Genomic DNA, 22539 nt, shown 5'->3' with positions numbered 1-22539 from the left:
GAAATAACCTTAGGAATGAATTTGGGATCCTGATGTAGGATCACCCTATCTAGCAAAATCTTCAGATATGGGTAACCACCAGGGAACCTAGCTCACCAATCTTCCTAGCAACTGTAATTGGTAATAAAATTTTAGATTGGATGTGTTGAAACATGAAATAATTTAGGTCTGAATGTTGTAAAAGCAGCAATGAGATAATCATTGTTATCGTATTACACGGTGATAGCAACAAATGCCTCTGGTACAGAGTCATTTGTTGGAAGCTTGTGAAATCCTCATGACAGTAATACAACCACTACTTACCAATAAACGTAATTTCCCCGAATTATGTCCCTCTCGTCCAAGTGAGAGCCACTCTCTCCCTCCTGGTTGAGTATTTATTCTTTGCCTCCTTTTTTATTTTTGTGATTCTCATAGAATGAGCGGGGAGAGGAGGAACCTTAAGTCCCTACTAATCATGGACACAGAAGTAGGACATTGCATGGTAAGGGCCTATGATGGGCAGGCCGCCTCGTAAGGTGTGGACTGGGTCGCAGGGGACCTAATTTGGGAAAATGAAGTTTACTGGTAAGTAATAGTTTTATTTTCTCAGATCTTTACAGTTTAGTTGAGTACCCAACCAATCAGCAAACACACTATGAGGGATCAAATAATAGGTAAGGAAATCTTGTAATGATTGCTATGAAACAGCATCATAAACTCTAGAATCCATGAGTCAGAAATTCACATTGACTCATAAGGAAAAGCAAGTGGTGCTTGATCTAAAAGAAAACAAAACGTGTGTGTTTTTAGTTTTTTGTTTATGGTGGCCCGAAGGAGGCTAAGGCTCATATTCAAGAAAAACATGCATGTTACTTTATGTGGTTTGGCATGTAACACTTTTCTTTACTGTACGAAAAGGACGCCAAGAATGTGTAATTGTGTCCTCACTGTATGGACATTCCTTTATTTTCTTTCAAAGAAGCATACAACACAGTCAAAGCCCAAAATGCTGGGATCAGGCTGGATTGGATAGTAACAGTCAGATTTAAATAACCCTGATCTCATCCTTTGGATGTAGACCCTTTCCAACTTTTAAAGCAGTGTTGCATACCAGTAGAATAGAACTCTTTTTGAATGGGCCAGAGAATATGCTTATTGCTACAACATGGCACCACACCTATCCTGGTACCTATATAGGCTCCTTTCATTAATAGTACTGACATATTTGCAAAGTTATTTCAATGAGCCTTTCTGGCTTGGCTACTTGAAATGTGTATAGTAAGTGAACAGAAGCATCTTTACATGAGGTGACAGGAGTAACAGTTCAGACTTTGAGGCTTTTTTATAGGCAATACATAACCCTGAAAATAGACATTGGGGATGTGTTTATCTTACAGCTGCTTCACCATAGGGAGTTCTTGAGTTCTTAGAGGTCTGATAGTTATATCTTCCGCAAGACTTAATCTCACCTAAAGAATTATCATTCCAGGCTGTACTGGTTGTTCTCCCAGCGGTATCTCTCCAGGGCTCCCTGATGGTGCCGCACAGACAGCAGAGTATATTGGGTACCATCCATCATACTGGCATCAGTTCCTGTTCTTTTATGTAGACTCTGTGTTCCACAATTTAATTCCTCTGTATTTTGACATCGATTAGGTCGAACGTCTCCTGAAAATGTAATTTTTCAAGTTATGTCGCACATGCTACAAGATGATGTCTTTAATGAACCTGCATCACATCTGCATATGGTGTCTGGGCTCAGAAAACACACTTCCACCACTTGTGATGCCTTTTGTGCACCAGGAGGACACCCGGTAGCAGGAAGCCAAGCAGCTTTTGATTCAGGCCACGAGGGATATGCCACAGCATTCTCACTCACCACCAGGTAAGACCCCCTATCAGGTAACAATCTCCTAGGATCTGAAACAGGAAGGAGTAGTCTCTTATTCTAGGAAATGGTCTCAGTACTGGACGGTTAAGAGTCTTGATGCCATAGCCTAACACTGGCCATTTCCTCCTTGTCCGATATAATTTTGACATAGAAAACGATTCACCTGGAGTTTCTGTGTACATTGCCTGCCCCGCCGCAAGCTTGTGCTGTACTTGTATAGGATGGCTGTTTTACTCTCTGAGCCACTCCTAAGTGGGTGAGCGATATAGGATGCACAGCAGCTCTGACCTCGATGGCAACAGATGGTGCACCTCCGAGAACACCAGCCCAGTGCCCAAAAAGGACAGTTGAAGCTTTCCAATGTTCCCTCTGCAATTCGGTCAGACCTTTTTTATGCACCAACAGAAATGTCGCCCTCAGAGCCAACTCTGACACTGACCTTGAAGGTGGAAGCAATTGTCTGCATGTCAAGAGAGAAAGTGAAGGCAAACTTCAAATAACGCCTTCTTAGGGGTCTGCTTCCCTTACTTCGCGGGAGTTACATCGGGAGTAATTACTACATTGAATTATTTGTAAATATGTCCTTAGTTATATTTAATAAAACTATTCCAAAAACTATGTGTACATTTTAAAGTTAAATTTTTAATTAGATTAATTACATTTTTAAACATGATAGTTTTTTTTAGGATTGGGGTGGTTAGTGTTTTGGCATAAGGGAATTTTTGCAGTTCACGAATGGGTCTCTTTTTGGGGTGCAAGTGTTTTTTTTTAAGGTACATGTGTGGATAATGAATTGGGGTGTAAGTTGTTTTTTAGGGTTCCTTGTTGGGTAGGTTTTTGGAGTAAAAGGTTTTTTTTTTTTTAAAGTTCACGGGTGGATAGTTTCTTGGGGTATAACTGTTTTAGTGTTCAGGGGTGTGTAGTTTTTTGGGGTGAAAGTTTTTAAGGCATCAGAGTTTTAAAGTTTTTTGGGGTATGAAGCGTTTCTAAGGATTATGCGATAGTTCATATTTTAGTACTTTTTATAATTCAGTAGTCTTTTGAATTATAAGGTGTTTTTAAGATTCAAGGTGGGTAGTGTGTTTGGACATAGGGAATTTCTAGAGTTCAGGGATGGGTAGTATTTTGGAGTGAAGTGAGATTTTATTAGAGCTCAGCTAGTGTTTTGGGGTAATGGGATTTTTAGGTTTGAGGTATGTACACTTTTGTGAGTAAGGTGTTTTTGGTTCAGGGATAGGTAGTTTTCTGGGGTGTCGGGCTTTTAAGGTTTTATTTTAGTTAAGGCTTTTAGAGGGTCAGGGTATTGGTATTTATAGGAGGAGTCATGTAGGGTACATACAATCAATCGATTTATTTAAATAAATGAATTTACATTTCTTTTGGGTTACAATTAAAGTAAAACAAACTATTATTTAAATTAGACGATTATTAACAAAACAAATCATTTAAAAAATACTTTGCAATATAAAATGAATTATGTCATTTTAGCGGTAAAATAATGACGTGTAAATAAAATGAAACATAGTTAATGTATACAATTTAGATGTCTTACAATTAGAACTAGAATTTAAATTAATGATATGCACAAGGCACAATGTGTATGTATACACACACACACACACACACATACATTGTGTGTGTAAAAACAATGATTAAAGTTACATTATATTTAGGTGTTGGAATGAGACACAAGTTAATGTAAAACACACTGCAGTATACCACTTATAGTTTAATAAATTAGTTGTAACTTGCAGCCTATCATGCATTATGACCTAACAAATTACCTCACTAATAACCTTAAATACACATCAATTATGGCTTCAATGATTATATTTAAATGACAAGATTGTTAAACATACTAAAGATGACCGCCAAAGGTTTTGTCTGTTTGCTGTAGGCTTTGTGAGAAAGAGTAATACAACACCCTCAATCGATATTTATAAGCATGTCTGTAAGCTTTTAGAAGATGCAAAGGATATTGGAAAATTCAGGAGTGAAGAACTTTTGTGGATGTCATTGTCTTTTTTTACTTGTATTCACCCAAAAGATGGGTGCAGGAGGGGTAGGTCACTTGCAGAAAGTTAGCAACTGAACATCATTGATCAATAGGCCCTTTGTTAAAACTTTGCTGTGAAGGGCTGAAATCTGAGCAAGTAGGTAGTTATGTGGTCACAGAGGGATGGGTCTAGACCCTGGCCACAAGTAAGGCCCTGCTGCCTTCCGCCTGGAGGCTATGTTAAGCAGGGATTAGCCACATGAAGAGAGTTGAGCACATGGTCTGGTTATAGGGCATGCCCACTGCCCAACCCCTATTGTATGTTGGATGTGGGGTTTGCTGTGACATCAGGCCTTGCAGGCAACCTGCAGTATGTATGCCCAAAATCTCTGCATAGTGGAGGTTGGCAAGTTGTGAAGGAATGGGTGCAGACCCTCGCCACAGGCTCAGCATTGTGTCAAGCTTGCCTTACATATGGTGGAAGATACTTTGCAGTGGAGGTTTGATTCTTGCTAAGGGTTGAATGCACTGACTTACTGAAGCCGGGACCCTAAGGCAGACTGAATGCAGGGTCTGGGCATGAATGAGATGTCATGAGTGATGTAATCAATGATGTCATTTAACCCGTCATGAGTGATTTAATATGTGAGGACATAAGCAGTGAATGATGAGGGAACATGTTATGTTATAACTGGCACATTTAAGTGTTTTGATTTGTTTTTGTAACTAGTTTGTGTCTCATTCCAACATCTAACTATAACTTTAGCCATTATTTTTTCAGTGAATTTCTGTTTATTGTTTTAACATAAGTGAAGGTCTTAGCATTAACCTCACTATAATGTCACTGCAACTTTTGTTTTCTTCAGTGACTATAGTGGAAAAGGGATGCTGTTTTTATAGAGTTATCTCCGTCTTTAACTATTTTAGCCCCTTTAAAAATGCACGCAACATCTCCTTTTCCTACGAAACTGCTTTCACAAGTGTCTCCTTTTATCCTGAATACAAAATGTTAATGCTGTAGATGTTCATTAGGACCCCATGGTGACACTCCAGTTGATTACTTCGGAATTAGCTGACTGAATGCTGATGGTGTTGGAATTACATTTCACTCTGCTTGTCAGAATGTTTTACTGAAATGGATGAAGATATTTAAGACCTCACAGAAAATGTGTCCTCATTTTAGATTTCTATAGCACTAAACATAAATGTTATGACAAAAAAAACCCTAATTTTGTTCATATCCTGCAGTCTCCTCAGGTGGAAAATCCTCCATTGTTGTCGATGTTATGGCCAGCCAAACAAAAGCAAGGACCCCTGGGGACCACCCACATATCCATGAGGTGAGGGTGTGTTCACCTTGCCATCCTATATTTTTCTAATTCATTGTAAGGGCGCAAGGACCATGTACCTCAGTCTGCTAATGGCTGCCACAACACAGTGTTCATGGTGTGGCAGCTAATCAGTATTGACTATGCCCCTTTAAATTGGCCAATCAGAGCACAATGGACACACGCAATCCAGATATATCTAATTTTTACTCCTTTATGCGCAACTCAAGTACCTCCTTAAATTCTAAGTACTCTAGTGTGGCTGAACGGATTTACACCAAATCACAAAACTCATGCTTTGTGATTGAATTTCTACCTTTTTGCTAAATTTGTTGTAATTCCCATCAGCCATGTTCTGCTTCAGAGAGCCATGTTTCCTATGGGAATTAACATTTTCCCCTGCTTGAACGATAACTGTGTAGTTTGAGTTAGGACCTAGTTACTATATAAAATAGTTTTTTTGTTTTGCTAATAACTTTGGTGCTGTTTGACAAATCTTCACGAAACTTTCCAAAGAAAAGTTCATCCACCACGGCTCCTTCCTGGAAAGTTTCAGAGTGGTCTGTCAAGTGAGGGGCAAAGAAAAAGGGGGAGTCCCAACACACAATTTCCCCATGTAATTTTTGTAGGGAATTTTGAACAGTGCTATAGCACAAACGGCTGACCAGAATTACACTAATTTTGGCAGAAAGTTGGATCATTACCCAGAAAGAGTACTTTTGAGATATGGTCTAATTCTGTTTAGCTTTTGAGAAATTAAAGTTCAAAACTTGTAGATATCTAGGCAATTGAGTTGAAATAGAAATAAATACAAGCCTTCTGATTGGCTGATGGGGCTCCTTTATGATTTCTTATTTATGAGGACAATTAATATGGTCTTTAGAGACTTGCATTCCTCATTTTTCGCCTACCTGTCACCACCACTCCTGGATTGTTAAGCTTGGTAGGCAGTATAGCCCGTGTTCCATGAATCCCAAGGGGCCCATTCTCCAAAGGATTTTGGTCATAAGCGTTTCTAGAGACTACATTCCTAAGTCACAGATGTAAGTCTTTAAAGGGCAACAGTAATCTTTGTTTTGTCATCAGCGAATGGAAATCACATGGTTGTGGGCGCACATTGTATTCCTCTAAGAGTTTAAGATACCCGCACACAAGAATATTAGATAGATTTTATGGTCCTGATGACTGACATAGATTGTTAGCGACAGGATGGGCAAGAAACATGTTGGCCACTGACCACTTCATAAGAATATAAGTACGATTTTGTAACTGTATATTCTCCTTTGTTTTTAATCTGTGACATAGTCCCTCAACAATAAATGGAGTAAAACCAGAGTTCTGTAGTTGATTTTATATGTCACACCATCACCATCTTGCATTTTTTCCTCCAACTTACACTTCGGTAGTAACCGGGTCGCACAATTGCAAACACCATGGCCATTACTCACAAAAGATTTCTAGCAAAGAGTCTACATAAGGGGTCTCTTGGCCATTTCAAGGCCAGTGCACCATAAACCATAGGCCAATGATGAAGTATTCCATCTTTTGGTGAGGCTAAGGACTTGTGCTCCAAGATGTTAACGTTTTTACTGACCTGCTTTCAATGACCAAGGAGTCTTACTGTTTTATATGTTGCTGGGGGCCGCTGTGCTCCCTACAGCCCTTCATAATGTTAGAACATTGCTTGGTAGTGCCTCGGCCCCTTCTGGGGGCACCAGCAGTATCCAAAATAATATTTAAAATTTCTCACAGGTCAGCACACCGAAACTTTATATTTTGTAATCTGGTGCCACTAGAGGACCCCAAGTGGCTGGTTACTTATAGATAGAGTCTATTTTCCATAGGAATTGTTTTTTTGGTTTGCCTTTAACTTTGGCTCTGTTTGACAAATCTTCACAAAACCTTCCAAAAAAGTATCACTCTCCTCAACTCCTTCCTGGAAGGCTTTAGGGCCAAGTGAACGTGGGGTCCCGAAACTCCTTTTCCCCTATGAAGTTTCTCCATAGGAAAGTTAGACGGGGCTACAGCAAACATGGCTGAGCAGAATTACACCAAATTTGTTAGAAAGCTAGATCTAGGTCCAGAAAGCATGCTTTTTGTGATTTGGTGTAAATCTGTTCAGTAGTTTTTGAGAAATTGTTTCAAAATGTATGTGTATATCTCACCATAGAAGATTTGCTGATCGACAGATCTAAAGATAAGAACTGATTGGCTGCAACCACATGAACAAAGATGTGGAGGCAGCCATTTTAGGACTCAGGGACTCAGTCCTCTCTCCTGAAAAAAAAGTCCTGCTCTCCATGCCATGATGGAGTGGTCCTAAAGGCCCCCACCCCCAAGGCCAATAATGTATTTTTTTTAAACTGGACTGTAGATCCGCAGATCAATGGTCCTGTTCACAAAAAATAAACTGTGGGTTCTCACACATTTAAAAAATAAGTCCCCTGGGCTTTGTCAGGGCCTGGAAGTTGCAATATGTGTTGTTTGGGGAGAGGTGTGCGCCCCCTCCTTCCCTTCTGGTGGCCCTGAAGACCCCATTATCCAGGGCTGGTTCATTAATTTCTAATATATATACTGCCCCTCTCCATGCACTTCTGTAAAGCCCAGGGGACCCCATCCCCTGGAACCAATTAGTTTATTTGTGGGGCTGAGTTTTAATGTTGGGGGGCATTTGGAGCCCTCCCAGAGCTTGGTAGAAGGCCTGGTGACCACACCTCTGGTCCAAATTTATTTATTTAATGGGGAGGGAACCTGAGACTACCCTCCCCAGGCCATTGAAAGGCCCCAGAGCCCCTTTCCCCTGGGCCAAAGGAATTTTTAATGGGTAGAAAGGGCTTGGGGCTCCCCTCCCTGAGCCATCTTATGGCCCTAGAGACCCTATCCCCTGGGACCTGATTACAGCAGTGTCCTGGGGTCCCAATCCCCTGGCACACTGCTGTGCTCCCTGCCTAAGCAAATAAATGGTATAATTTCTCTGTTGTGGGTGCACTAGGTTGGCACCGGGGCATCCATGGGAATACAGTGTCTGGCGTCCACTATGAGTGCTGGCTGTGCAGCCTGCAGTGGCCACAGGGGCCTTAGAACTCCCGCAAAAGCCCTCAACTTAAAAAAAAAAAAAAAAGGGTTTGCGAGCCCAGGACAGGTTCCAGGACATACATGGTAAAAGTTACATGTCTGGCTCCCACCAACACCCAAAATGGATGCTTGCTGGGGAGCCAGCACAGGAACAGTGCTTTGGGGATCCACCAACAGCCCCCCAAATTTAAACGAAGTGTGGATGTGCCACCCAAATAAACTTCAAAACATAACAAATACTAATGAATGAGCAACAGAAGCAGTTCATTTATTAATCGCTGTTATGGGCTAAAAGCACCCCATAATGCTCTGCAAGGGCTTTTAAATTATATTATTTTCCCTAGTGGTGCCCGTAGAAGGGACAGAGGCACCACCAACTGTTTTTTTTTAAATATTGTGGGGGGCTGCAACCTACAGTGACATAAATGGTTACAGTGCTTAGTGGGTAAGATGCTTTACAATAACATCTCAAAGTAATAAAATCAGTGGTCAAAGTCGTTCTTTCCCTGCAGTGGATGACTCTGTTTGAATAAAAGCAACACAGTGAATCAGGAATCTATATATTAGACTAATGGTGTTCTTTTTTACCCTTGCTGCTGTAACTTTCAAATGGAGTAGGGACTGTAAATATGATAATCACTGGAAGCTTGTTTATTTCTTCCTGCTAGGGCCATTCTGTAGCGAGTGCTGAAACGTATGAATCATATTCTTAAATGGAGAAGCCAGAATATCCTAAGAACTGTATATAGTTTTTCATTGTGTGAATTCAGAATTTACTAAAGCGTAAGCTCTTGGATTATGTTTTTGAAAGTTTTTTCTAGGGAAGTTATCTCCCACTTCAGGGTCATGTGATGTAGCACCATGCTTAGGACTATCCAAATCATTAGATGTTTATAATGTTCCTTATCACACCTGCTCACCGTTTTGTTTAGTTTAGTAATTTTTACTGGAAAGCAAGGTAGTAATTTGTAAATAGAATTAAAATCACATATAATTAGAAGTAATAAAACATTGCTTATCAAATTTTGAAGAATTATATGTAACAAGAGAAAGAGAAAGAAATAGAAAAAGCTCAAGAGGATAGAGAAAGGAAAGAAGAAAAGAGAAAGAAAAGGAGATAATACTATGACATACTAAGAGTAACAGTTGAGTTCAAGGAAAGGACATTAGTAAGATGTAGCCAAAATAAATCATGTGATTGTTTCCTGAAGGATAGGAGAAGAGGCAGTGTGCGTTCTCTGACCATCACACACAGAATTTCACCAAGTAAGAACAGATAAATTAAAAAGACTTTCCAGCAGGATAATATTACTTTAAAAGCAATTACAATTAAGAGATCAAACAAAAGAGGTATATTAGTAAGATTTTCAAATTGGATTATAACCTAGAGTAAAGTAAGGGGTAGTTTAAAATTAAAAATTCTTGAACATTTACACCAAGCCTTGACCCAAAAAGCCTTCATGTAGTGACAATTGTATAATAGTGAATTTTAGAGCCAGTATCATCATTACAAGACCAGCAAGAGATGAAGCAGATTTATCAAATTTAGCAATATGCACCTGATTAAGAAAAGTTCTATTATTATATAATACAATTATTGATTAATATTCATAGCTCCAGAGTTATAAATAATTTCAACCATAAAGTGTCCCACAATTGAATGGCAAACAAAACTGTTAAATCTTCTTCCCAAAGGAAGGAGTTCAATATTATTTTTAGTTCTAGTTGGAGTATAAGGAGCAGCCATGGGAAGAGCTCCATTTCAAATATTATCACTATTTACATTCAATAAATGTAACAAAGAATAATAATTTGTAGAGGACTTGGAAATAAAATGTTGGATAGAGTCATGAATGAGATTGTAGTCAGCTATAAATTAAGCAGGTAATTGATATTTCTTCTCCAAATCATAGAAAGTTGCAATGTTGTTCTCATTCCAAAATTGATAAATATGAAGTATATTATTTTCTTTCCATTGTTTACAACAAATCTCTCTTATATATCTTTAAAAACTTATTATATCAATTTGATGAGTTCATAACACATTGTTGGTGTGTTGGGTGTAAATGTATCATGTAATGTATTTAACAGGAAGTGTGAGAAAACAGGGCTGATTGCAGAGGCCCCCTAACTTTTTGCCCCCGTTTTTCACTTTTTGCTGGTGTTTTCCTGACTGTAATGGTGCCCTGGGGACTGATAACCAGTCCCAGGGCCTGTGCTCTGTGTAAAATCAGTATGCAAATTAGGCTAATTATAATTGGCTAAGTCAACCTACCAATAAGTCCCTAGTATATGGTAGGGCATGCAGGTTTAGGGACCCCCAGCATAGGTAGTGCACCCATGCACTGCTGAGGTGCCCAGTGTCATTTTAAAGGCAGGCCTGCCTTGCTGGCTGCTTTTAAATTAAAGTTATTTGCAAATTCGACTTTGGAATTAAATGTAGTTCCAAAGCTTTAAACTACCTTATGTTTACATATAAGTCACCCCTAAGGTGTGCCCTATGTGCCCCTAGGGCTGTGTGTCATGTATCTATAAGCAGGGACCTTATAAAAATAGTTTTATAAGCCCTGGTGAGGTAAAACAGGCAAATTCATTTTCCCCTCATTGTAGTGAATGGCCTCCATAGGCTAGAATGGGGAGACTATATTTTAATTTTAAAGGTCCCCTTAGGTAACAGATACAACAAGTTTGGTATCAAATTAATTGTTATAATAAATCCCACAACTTCCATGTGGTTGGATTTAATATAACTTGTTCAGGTAAGGAGTTTAAACTTTACCTGAAAAGTTGCCAGCTTCAGCTCTGCAGTGTTTGTGCTGCTTTGCTCTGATTGGCAAGCCTCTGGAAGCCTGGCCAGGCTGCCTTGATGAGGTGTGAAGTGGCCTGGCTCATCACAAAGAGATGTGGCTGGGGGAGGAGATCTTTCCTCAGCAGGTGGGGAAGCAGGAAGGGGGGGGAGGGCTGCCAAACTGGTCTTCAAAGGCAGGGAAGGACATTTGGAGCAACCAGGAACACCCTAACATCCTGCAAACCCAGACAATTAGGTGCCCCCTTGATTAGATTAGGAGAGGGGTGTGTTTAGAATTTGTAGCTACACCAGTGGGTGGGCTCAGCCAGATGTAACCTCCAAAAATCACTTTCAGCCATGATGGATTTTTGAGGAATGTTGCTCCCTGGGATTGATTTTTGCCACACTTTCCAGGAAGTGGTCATCACAGGGGGAAGGACCCTGCCCCTGATTGTAGAACCAGGACTCCCCTGTTTTTCACCCAGCAGCAAGGATAAAACTGACAGACCTGCACCCACACCTCAGTTCCCTACCAGATCCCTATCAGATTCCAACAAGGAAGAACTACAGAAGAAGAAGGACTGCCCTGCTGGACCCCTGGCCTGCACCTGGACACTGCACTCTGGAGGACTGCACCAGCTGCACACTTGGGCTTCACCACAAGAAGGACTTTGCCTGGCTTCAACTGGTTCAAGGAGGGACTCCCTGTTTGCTACAGGCGAAAACTTGCTGACCAGAGTCCCCTGCACCAAATCCTGAAGAAACCAACCAGTTGACCACTGTCCAGTGGCCAAAAAGGAGTTTGCGCCAGGTGCGTTCTGAGAGTTGTAGTCCGCACCCTCAAGGAGCATCTCAGAGCTTCTGGAACCTTGGGGTGAACCGTGGACCTCAAAAGAACCTTAAAATAACATCTGGAAGAAGATCCAGAAGCTTGGAGAACTTTGGAGAACTTTTGGAAAAAAGCTCCATAGAGGGACCGACCCGCCGCAGCAACTCTAGCCGGCTTGCCTCAACCGGGACCCAGCCTGACTTGCAGGTTTGTCCCCATGAATAAAATCTCCCAAAAAGTCAGAACATAGGAAGTTGACAGGGACCTCCCAAGCAGTGTATCCGAAGAGGGCTCTAAGGACGTCAGATCAAGATTCAGGTTTGCCCCGGTCAAAGGAATTTCACCTAAAAAAAAACGACTAAGTCCGAAGGAAAAAATATCCACGGGGGCTCCTGCGACGCGTATCCGAGGAAGAGTTCCAGGAGGTCGGATTGAACTGGCAGGTTCATCCAGCTGAAGAAAATCTCCTGAAAAATGACTACGTTCTAAGGTAAACTTTTGACTGAGGCCTCCCGCGGGCTGTAGCTGGGCCGGGCTCCATCGTGGTCGGCCTTAAACTTTGACTTTACCCGGGTCCAGGTGTGACCAGATGACCAGATTGGAGCTTTTTGTTTCTATGCGCTAGAAAGCATTAATTCTTTAAAAATTCATATCTCCGGTTCCCCTAATCCGATTTTATTCGTTTTGGTGTCATCATCAGCTAAAATATTTCCTATGTTTATAAATTGATTTTGGATTTTTAAACTGTTTCCTTTGTTTTATTTAATTACTGTTTTGTGATATTTGAACGTTTTACGCTTTGTCTCCTAAGTTAAGCCTTGTCGCTTGTTGCCAAGCTACCAAGGGTTGAGCTAGGTTTGATTTACTGAGACCTAACTGGACCTAAGGGGAGTGGAGGTTAGTGGCCTATTGCTAAGTGCAGGTACTTACCAGCCCTTACCAATAACCCATTTTCCAACAGGAAGTGAGAATATTGTAAGATAGAACTACAATTAGACATACAAATAATATCCTTCAAAGAGAAGTCACTAAACAACAATCTTTCAAATACAGTCCAGCTGGGTAGAGGGTTATAATGAAAATCATGTATCAAGGTGCAAGAGAGTCTAATCATAAAAGATGACTGGTATAATTTGAAATCTGAAAGTCTGACACTACCTTCCGTCTCTGGTCTCTTTAACCTAGAAAGAGAAATGTGGGGAATCTTACCATTCCATAAGAATTTCAAACAATAAGAATTAAGTTGTTGGAAGTAATAGTTTGGTAGCAATGAGATAGTATAAATAACATATGGTGCAAAGTTCAAATTGGTATACATATGCCTAAAACACACAGAGTTCAAAGAAAGTATCTTAATCTTAGTAAAATTTAGTTTATAGCATGAGACACTAGATTACAATGGATTTCCTAGATTTCTTGAAAGAATGGATTCAAAGAAGTAACAGGGATGCAGATAATTTAATTTCTCTTCAACCATGCTTAACTTCTTGAGAGCTAGGGACGAGATGGTCTCGTCCTCAGCACAATTAGGGGTGCTGCACTGAGGAAGAAACCATCTTGCCCTTAGCTTTTAAGTCACTACAATCAGATCTATTTGAATTACATTGAATTCTTAAGGGTTAGAAACCTAATGCAAAATTACCTCGATGTAAATTAAAATGGGGGAAAATCGTCTGTTAGCAAATACACTGGTTCAGGCATTGGAATCATAATTGGACAGAAGAAATGAATTTAAGACCAAAACCAAACCACTGGAGTATTTTAAACAGATTGTCAATTTATACTGTCAAAAGCTAACCTAGCATTAAGCTAAAGTCTGCTCGGGGAGATTTGAATCTATTAGCTTGACAGAAAACGTTTAAAAAAATGTGTACGTTGTCAGCTGTACGTTTACCTTTAATAAAAGCAGAGTAGTCAGATTTGATGGGGGGACGATAGAATCTAAACTAGTAGCTTAGATCTTAGAAAACGTTTTACAATCATAATTAATAAGTAATACATATCTATCATTTTTACAATATTTAGGGTCCATATCATGTTTGGGAATTATGGTCATTAATTCTTCGAGAAAGGTGCCACTAGCCTAGGATTAGAAGTACATTTAAAAATTCCAACAATTTAGGTCTGACAATGGGGATGTTGAAGAAATAAGTTCAATGGAAAAGCCACCCGCACCTGGCGCTTTTGCTTTCTTGAGGTATTTAGTGGCAGACAATATTTCTTGCAACTCAATATCTGCGTCTATATCTTCAAATGTATCAGTTACATAGGATACTTTTGGAATATCTTTAAAATACTTCATAAAATCAGTATTCCAAGGGTGGGTATCTTCAGTATATAATGATTTATAATGTTTGAATGGAGTTAGAAATGTCAGAATTAGAAATTGCAATATAAGTGTCAAGTTCATTAACAACAAAATAAACAGCTTTATGCTCCATTTTAACTTTTAAATAATTAGCAAGCATCTTTTCTGCCTGATTCTGACAACTATGAAATTTGGATTTAAATCTTGGTAAAACATTGCAAGCATCAATGGTAGCAACTTTATTTCATTCAAACTTAGATTTAATTAAATCATGGAGAATATTGGAGGCTTTGGAGGCAAAATAATTATTTTCAAGTGTTTTATTGTTTGTAAAAGAAGGTCATACTTACTATTTAAAATCTTTCACTAATCAGCTCTTAAAGAGGCCTTAAGGGCACCACATTCATTAACATCAACAGTGGGTGTATCTGAGGAATTATTACATTGAAAAAAATATTTTATAAAAGTAGTGGTTTCACAGATAAGTGTTTTGTCTGACAAAAGATGATAATTAAATCACCATCTACAAACATTTGATTCAACAGGTGATATCTACAGAATCCAAAGTTGAATCGTGGTCAAATAGAAGAATGCTGTAGAGCCAACCTTAGCAGAGTGTAAACTAGATAATAACTATTTAGCAACAACAATATAAGCAGTTCTGGAAAGTCTATTGTGAACATTAAGAAAAATTGGATTTGTCAGGATTTCAGGTTCTCCAAACATCAAATAAAGTTATAGAGGAGACTACAGATTTGGTCGCCTTATGAAATGTGCCATTTTGAATTTATATTTAGATTTTTGATCAGTAAAAGGATCTATTAACTGATTTAAGTCAACTGCCACAATGACATTTGAGTTAGAAATTTTAACAAGTTGAATTTTAATAGTGTGCCGGAATTTATGTTCAAGCTTAAGTAGGGCCATAAAGATTAACCAAAGTCATATGTCTATTATCATTAGTAATATCGGCTAATACTCATCTGCCAAAACTATCTCATTCTGCAGATAAAACTTGCAGTCTGAAAGACGTATGACAAAGAATGGTAACTCAACCTATGCAATCAATTCCTCAAGAGAAAAAAACAAGACCTACCCATAGTCTTACCGATATAGCAGATTCAGAATCACTGCAATGTGTTTCTTATAAAAAGCAAATAGCACTTTTGGTTTCAAATTTAGATAAATTAGAATGTTCAGTTTGTCTTTTAACCTAATCCCCACGTCCATGAACATTCAATGACACAATGTTCATTTTGTCTTTCAACCTAATTTCCAATTCCATGAACTGGATTAAGGGTGACAATCTGGAACAAAATAAGAAAATACATAATATGAAAATGGTAACTATGATATGCAAAGAAAATATCCTAGGAGAACAAACCATATCATACACTACAGTAGCACTAAAAAAGGAAAGAGCAAAATAAGAATCGAAAAATTGTCAAAAAGAATAAAAGAGACAGCAGATCAATAGGGGAAACCCAAATCTGAAAAGAAGAAATACAAAAAAAGTAGATGTGATGTGTAGATAACATGACAAGTCTCGCAGTAGAACTAAAAAATAAACAATAAAGGATAACAAAAAAAACTATATATTTCTATGGTTTTGATGATGCAATCTATATTGCATGAGAAGAAATATTCTAAAGGAAAATGTTTAGTTTAACACGGTCATCAATAGATTAAGTGGAGAGCTTGTGAGTTATTTCCAGGAATAGCATAATATTGCCTTGAGGTTTAGAGGAGTGGGGATTGTATTTCCACAAACAATGAGTATGATGTATATTGAGGGGAGAAGAAATAGAGATGTTGAGAGGGTCCAGAATGAGCTTCTACAAAAAGTCAAGAATGTTAGGGCCTTCATCACTTCCAGCAGACAATACAGTTGTAGTTTGTTGTGATGATTTATGTTTTCCAAATCCTCTTTATGGAGTTTTAGTTTCAAAATGTCTTGTTCAACCATAGGAATCTTCACAGAAACATCTTGAATTGAGCTAATGCGTTCTTCCATTTTAACCATCTTATTTTCCATGATTATCCATCTGTCCTCTATCCATTGTAGTTTTTTATTGGTAGAGCTCATGAAGGGTTGAAAGGCTCTTACTTCATCAAGACTGGAGTGTAAAACTTAATGTGTAGATGAAGCAACAGGTGATGGAGGATTATTCTTGGCTCTCTTATGTTTTGCTCCATCGATAATAGATTTAGCTCTGACAAGGGTATCATTGGCCATTTTGATATTTATGCTTTTTCTGTAGATGAACCACACATTATTTATTTTGTTATGCCTGTATGCCAAGAAATTCTAGAGAGACCAGCCAGATATAATGATAAATGTACAATAATTATGTCAATGTGTCGTGTCAAAGGGCAAATAAAATTGAAGAGATGAAAATTTGCGAACAGCAACTGACAAAACAATGCAAAAGAGGGATGTAACCTTTATTGCCCTAGTGGGGTTTTATTCATGGGCTAAGGGTCTCCAGGGGTCACAGCTGTGATCCCTGTCTTGGACTTTGTGACCCCTGACACTGCCATTGGGCCCCTTGGCTTCAGAGGTGGAAAATTCAATGCCAAGAACACAGTGGCAGCTCTTCCTTATACACGTCAGTGGGGCTCTGCTATCTTTGTTTTCTATCAATTTTGTATTACACTAATAGTAAAAAATACAATATTTTTCACTAAGAGTTTAAAAATAATGTGTATATGCCTTTTTGTGGCATCTAAGATGAGTAAAATGCTTTTAAAGGTGTGTGTGTGTGTGTGCGCTTTTGGGAGAGAGTGTGTTTATGCGACAGAGTGTGTAAGTGTAAATTTGCGTGTATGTGTCTGTGAACCAAAGTGGAGGTCAAAGGGCATGTGATGTCACTTCCCCTACCCCTGGCATTTTGGAGAATTGATGACAGTTGTATTATCTAGAGCAAAATATTGCCATACTCCTTTTCATTGCTGGAGGCACACATCTCAGAGGATCATTAGTGAAGAAAATGATGAACAGTGCAGTATATAAAATAAGAAACTGAAGAAACACATGAATTTTATTGGTGAAAGCAGTCAGGAAATGCAGAGAGAAAAAAGTACCCAAAAAGGAGAATTGGCATATGTAATTGACTAATAGCAGTAGTTGCAGTGAAAGAAGAACTGTGTCAGAAGAAGGTCATTATGAAGTATAATTAGTCCAGCACACAAAATGGTGTCTCGTGCCAAATATGAGGTCCAAAAGAGTTGAAAAGCACATAAAAAATGGTGTCCACCACTCAAATATGTTGGACTGTAGATACTGTTGACGGGGTCACAACTCTACAGGAAAAGTGGTGAAATGAAGAATATAAGGTCCATGATGCAATGGAGCTCAAGAGATTGCCAACATCTTGTCAGGTGGAAAAACACCACCCCTGTGCTTGCCCATCATGAGATTCATTTTTCTGCAATAATGCACTTTGATGGGGAGCAATTTTATTTGTGTCACCAGGCACAGCACTGAGGCTAGAAAGCAGCACACACTTTATACTCTTGAGGATAAATGGAGGCTGGGCGAATGGCATTGAATGCAGAAAATTATGTATAGATTATTGCTTTAAAAAACCCTGATTTGGTGTATGCCTTCCAGTAAACAATAAAAGCCTGCTTTGTGAAAATATATGTGTTGTATATAGTAGAACAGCAACATTCAGTAAGATAGTTTGCAAACCTAGCCACCAGTGAAATAGTTCTTTCTAACTTGGTTGGGATCATGTGCTATAAATGCTTTCACTTTCGTGTGAGTGGCCTTTTATGAATCATGGGAAGCATTTTTTAAATTAAAGCCGCAAAGCGTCCATGGCCTGAAGTGTTCTATTGATTAATGGCACAATTGCTACCACTTCCTGCTACCGGCAAAATCTGCTTTAGAGTCTCTCTTGATTCTAACATGTGGGGAGTATTATGCTAAAAGTACTTGGCCGGCTGAGTCTCTTACCTATGCTCCATATAGAAATATATATACACCAATAAACTGTTCTAGTCTGCTTGATTTATCATATACCAACTGTAGCATCGTCCCCAGCCTGGGTACTCATAAATGAACAAGCTACACATGAAGCTTAGTCTTACACGCCTTTATTCTTCTGCGTGCAAGCACAAACTCAACATTCTAAACATTAAATCTATTCACCACACCCTAACACTTATGTCATAATTATACAGAGTCCATCAGGCACCAAAAGGGGTCCATCATCGCTAACTCACAAGACACTACACCGCCCCCCTTGTTAAATAAAATACAATTTTTAACAGATCGTCTTGGAACTCTAACCAAACACCCAGATCGTGATCTCTGAGGCTGGGAAGAGAAGCATTGAAGCATTCATGACTGGTGATGTAGGGACAGATACAGTTAGAGGGCACTCTGCAGTCTCAATGAAACCAGTATCATCTCTGACATTAGGAACTGGTGAATGATGAGGCAGATGTCGGAAGTGTGAAGAATCTCATGTAACAAACTTTCCAGGATGGCGAGCAGTCACTATGTGTCCTTTGCTAGTCGCAGCTTCGAAGGGTTCTGCATCAAAGACAGCATTGGATTTACATTTTCTCTGTTGTTGCACCAATACTCAGTGTCCTTCATTGAAAGTAATGTTCTTGGTACATCGCCGCTTGTCAGTATATAATTTCATCTTTTGTTTATGACACAAGTCTTTTCGATGAAGTTCACCATCTTTTGTAGATCTCCTGATGGTCCACTGTGAGAACCTGGTCATCATGGCTCTCTCAAACACCACTGTGGCAAGACTTTCACCTGTTTTTGAATGAGGAATCAAGTGATAATTTTGAAGAGTAGCATAGAGAGTTGACTTCAGATTAAGCTTCTCCAATTTATCATGCTGGACAGTCTTTTTAAGTGTACTCATAAAGCGTTCGACAACACCGTTTGCTTGTGGTCAAAGAAGTATGATTTTCTGATGCTTCACATTGAGATGAGTAAGAAAATCTCGGAATTCTCAACTGTTGAAAAGCGGACCACTGTCAGACTTTAGGGGTGAAGGAAAACCCCAGATTGCAAAAATGTCATCTAATCTCTTGATTACTTTTTGTTATGTACTCAAAGAGAGATCTCCTACTAGTGAAAAGAGGGAGTATTCATTGTCGAGAGGACCAAAGAAATCAACAGCAAATCTCTTTCTGTTACATGTTTGGGTAAGACAGGTATAATGAATGATTCTGGGAGATAAGCAATTACATAAATGACAGGCCTTCAAATCTTTGTCAACTCTCTCATCAAGATGAGCAAACCAAACTCTGTCTCTGAGAGCTTTTTTAGTGGCAACAATTTCACAATGTCATTCATGGGCTACTTCAATTACTTGTTGTTGCTGACTCTCTTTTATAACAATTCTTGAACCTCGTAAGACAATACCTTCTTGAGTAACGGACAGTTCATCAACTTCTGATATTCGCTGTCACGTGTGAGAGATCGAGTGTGCTGTCTCCAGGATTGATGTGCAATAATGTCCTTCAGTATCAACATGTCAATATCTTTGCAGTAATAATTTGACTTTAAAATGAAGTTAATGTATGCTTCAGCTGCTTTGAAAGCGGTACTGTGACACTGTACTGATACTTGTGAAAAGTAGTCAGCAGGTTTTTGGTCTTTCTTTGGTCGGTACACAATAGTTTAGTCATACTCCTGTAGTCGCAAACCCTACCATTCAATTCTGGGAGGCATCTTGGCTTTTGGATTGCTAAAGATGGTAAGCAATGCTTGATGATCAGTTACAAGAGTTAAAGTTTTTCCATATAAGAATGCGTGGAGATGTTCACATGCCCACACAACTGCTAAACTTAATTTTTTAGATTGTGAATAGGCAGTTTCAGTTAAAGACAAACTTATGCTTCCATATGCTGCAATATACCTTCAAGCTTTTGGGTGTCCATTGTGTTGGGCAAGAAACTTGCCCAACCTGACTGATTTGCATCAACAACAACCTCAGTATGTAGCTTTGGATCAAAGTAGACTATTTCAGTAGTGGTCTGAATTGCATGTCTTCATTTTCTTAGGACTGTGTTGACATTTGTGTGGCCAGTAGGATAGAACATTTCTTTTTGTTAAGTCTCTTAAGGGAGCACTTACTTCAGAAAAGTCATATATGTATCTAGAACAGTAACTGGCCATGCCAAGGAATGAACGAAACATACTAACATCTTGGAGGGGATTGTTGGCTGACAAAGCTTGTACTTTAGCTGGATCTGGCGTCATATCCCCCATCAGAAAATATATGGCCAAAGAATTTGAGTTTGTTTTGTGGAACTCACACTTCTTTGCATTCAAGGTTAGACCCACATCAGCAAGCTGTCAACAGACTTGAGTAAGAGCTTTATCATGTGCTTTTCGTGTAGCCCCAAAGACCAATATGTCATCTCCGTAATTGAAGGTATTCATGGCAGGTTGGTTTATACGTCGAATGACATCTTGAAAAGGTTCTGTGGCTGATGACACACCAAAACTAAATCTTTTTATATCTGAACAAACCATTGTGAATAGAAAAGGACCTATTGTACCTGCAATTTTCTTCAAATTCCAATTGATTTTGCTCTTTGTTCAGATCAAGGCGAGAGAACACATTGGCACCATTTAACTGTGTGATCATGTTGGGCATGTGCGGACTGAAATGTTGTTCTCCTTCAAACCCTTTGTTAACTTGACGCATATCAACACAGATGCATACAGCTCCTTCACTGTCCTTTTTGGGTACTAACACTACTGGTGAAACCCACGGAGTTGGACCAGTAGATCACTTAATGATATTATGCTTTAATAATGAAATGCAATTTGTCTATATCTTTGAGCAACAGGACGAACGTCCCCATTGATATGCAGTTTTGCTTTCATAGTCTTAAGCTTTCCTAATCCACTAAACATCAAAGGGAACTGACTTACTAGTTCGTGATGATCATTCATGTCGTAGTCCATAGATATAAGTCCCATTTCAGCAGCAGTATTGAAACTGAATAAACAGTCACTTGACACAGTACCTTGAAGTACATAAATGGGTGTTGGTATCTTTGGGCCAGATGTAGCAAAGGTTTTTACCCATTCTGTGTCTATGGGAAAAAGTGTTTGTACATATGGCCCTTTGTCTTTTTGTGTTTCAAGTTGCTACGAATGAACCTTGACTCTTTAATGACGTTGATGCAGCCCATGTATACATTTTGGTCTTCAACTTTGTGAGATGGGGCAATGGAGATATCTCATTGTATTTCTCCTCAGGCATGATATTAATCAATGCACCACTGCCAATAATAGAAAGGTATGGAGCAGCCCTTACTCCTTATTGTAATTTTACAACAATGTTTGAAAAAATGTTGTGATTTCGCTGCTTGACTTTTCTTCGATTCATTTTAGGCGTGTGTAGAACGTTGCTTCTGGAACATTTGGGGTTCTATGTTGTTTTTTAGGTGTGGCGCACTTAGATTTTCCTTCGCCTTACAAACCATTAAAAAGTGTTTTACTTTCCTTCAGCCCTTGCATATTTGTCCCATGGTGAGACATTTACCTTCATGTGGTCACGAAAATCCACATCTGAAATTCATTTTCTTTTTCTTTGGAGACATCCCTTTGAGCTTCTGACTCCTTTTCATGTTCATGACTGACTTACTGTGGGCACCTCCAGCCTCCACATCAGCAGATTGTCATTCTGCATGTTCCTCAGCTCTGGCATCCATTAGTATTCGCTCCAGACTAAGGGTTTCTCTGAGCATGCATCATCTGAATTAATCTGACAAACAACCTTCCATAACACTGACATTTATGGCCTCTTCACCATTAAATTCATTGAACGTACAATGTTTGATGAGGGTATCAAGTTTCCCAACAAAATTGTCAATTGTTTCACCAGCTCTTTGCTTTTCCTGACTGAAAATATAGCTTTTGTGTTGGACCTTTTTGCTTATGCAGGGTCATCCCCAATCTTTTTGCCTCCTGCCTCCTATTTTTTCTGACCTGTTGCTGTTGGTTTTTGAACTCTGAGCACTTTACCACTGCTAACCAGTGCTAAAGTGCATATGCTCTCTGTGTAAATTGTATTGTTGATTGGTTTATCCATGATTGGCTTATTTGATTTATTAGTGAGTCCCTAGTAAAGTGCACTAGAGGTGCCGGGGCCTGTAAATCAAATGCTACTAGTGGGCTTGCAGCACTGGTTGTGCCACCCACATAAGTAGCTCTGTAATAATGTCTCAGACCTGCCATTGCAGTGTCTGTGTGTGCAGTTTTGACTATAAATTCGACTTGGTAAGTGTACCCACTTGCCAGGCCTAAACCTTCCCTTTTCTTACATCTCAGACACCCCTAAGGTAGGCCC

Source organism: Pleurodeles waltl, chromosome 6 (genome assembly GCF_031143425.1).
Source record: "Pleurodeles waltl isolate 20211129_DDA chromosome 6, aPleWal1.hap1.20221129, whole genome shotgun sequence".
NCBI classification, from domain to species: domain Eukaryota; kingdom Metazoa; phylum Chordata; class Amphibia; order Caudata; family Salamandridae; genus Pleurodeles; species Pleurodeles waltl.
The sequence above is the reverse complement of the archived record's forward strand: the minus strand, read 5'-3'. Positions refer to the sequence as shown.